Here is a 1,563-nt window from a genome sequence, read left to right as displayed (position 1 = left end):
ATTCAAGGTAGTTTTGCTTTCCTGTGACTGGGAATGAGAGGTGATATTCGACAACTGCAAGCATGCTGCTGCCACCTCTGGCTAAACTGCTGCTGTATGCAGTTGGTTGGGTACATGTCTGAAGACATACTGTCCAGGCTGAACAATAGGGGCAACAGCATATGTGGGCATGAAGGAAGCCTCAAGGATAATTAATGATAAAAAGCAGGTGATTTCAGAGCTGTGTGGAGATCAGTGCTTTTCAACTAGTGTGCTGCAGGACACAGAGTTCCCTGGTGTGCCCTGAGCATTTTGGAATGATGAATAGGAAGTTCTCCAGCCACCCAGTGCTGGGGAAAAAGTGTCCGTGAGATACTCGCAGAAGACTGGGGCATGTGTTGGCTGCAAGGCTGGGGGGGAACTAGTCAAGCAGAAGGTGTAGCCATGTTGGTCCAAGAACACAGACAAGACAAGATTATTTGGGTAAATCCAATCTTTTACTAGACCAACTGGAATAGCTGGAAAAAATTCTTTGCAGGCTTTGTTTGAAATGGAAAAAGAGCACACAAACTGCAGATGCTTCCTCAGCCTAGGAAGGGTATTAATATGAGAAAGCTTGCAAAGAAAAATGTTGCCAAAAACTTGAGTTGGTCTAATAAGAGATCAGATTTACCCACAGAACCTTGTCAGCTAAGGAGTAGGTAATGAATCTACTGCCATGGTTCCCAACTGCTTTAGACCCCGGAATAGCAAACCGTGGACCGGAAATGACCGAGCACTGGCAAACTGCAGTCCAGAAGCAGCAACAGTATACTGCAGTACTCGGTATAAAAAAAGGTTGGCTGCCAGTCTGCAGTCACTTCTAGTCCTGCAGCCAACCCTCCTGCGCAGGGGCAGCCAGCCCCTTCATGGCCTGCTACTGGGCCAGTGCCTGGGGGTTGGGAGCCTCTGGTCTACTGCATGTGCTGCCTGCAGGGCCTGTGCAGTCAGGAGCCTCTGAACAGCTGGGGGGGGGGAAAGGATTTTGCCACAACAGTGAGCTGGGAAGCCTGGGGATGGGGCAAGCCTTAACAGGTGTGCCATGGAAAATGTAAATGCCTTGGGATGGGAAAGGTTGGGAAACACTAGAGTAGATGACCATGTGCAGACCACAACCACAAAAGTGGGGCTTCCTCATTGCAGCTTCCCATTAAGCAAACCTTTGAGAATCAACATTTCTAACTCCCAGTGGGAGTCCAGAGGAGGAAGATTACCTCTTCCTTGAAACTGTTTTCCTGTTACTTTTTCCCCTTAAAAATGTGGTTTCCTCCTTTAATTTCTTCTGACTCACTTTTTTTGGGGTGGATGGAAGGGAACCTACCTCAAAGTGCCATCTGGTGGAAATGAGCCTGAAAGAGACGGGGGGGGGGGGGGGGGGCGCGGGGGGCACCGATTCATCCTTTTCGGATCAAAGCACAAATCGTCCCGGGAGTAGCAGGCGCGGTTCCCATCAACGCTTCCCCTTCCCTGTCGCACCGTTTGAAAGAGATGTAAGAAAAGCCGGGTAGCGAGGATCAGGGTCTTCCGCAGGAGCCCGGCTGCTGC

Source organism: Crocodylus siamensis, chromosome 3 (assembly GCF_052110815.1).
Source record: "Crocodylus siamensis isolate JL-2025a chromosome 3, ASM5211081v1, whole genome shotgun sequence".
NCBI classification, from domain to species: domain Eukaryota; kingdom Metazoa; phylum Chordata; order Crocodylia; family Crocodylidae; genus Crocodylus; species Crocodylus siamensis.
This window is presented reverse-complemented; position numbering follows the sequence as displayed.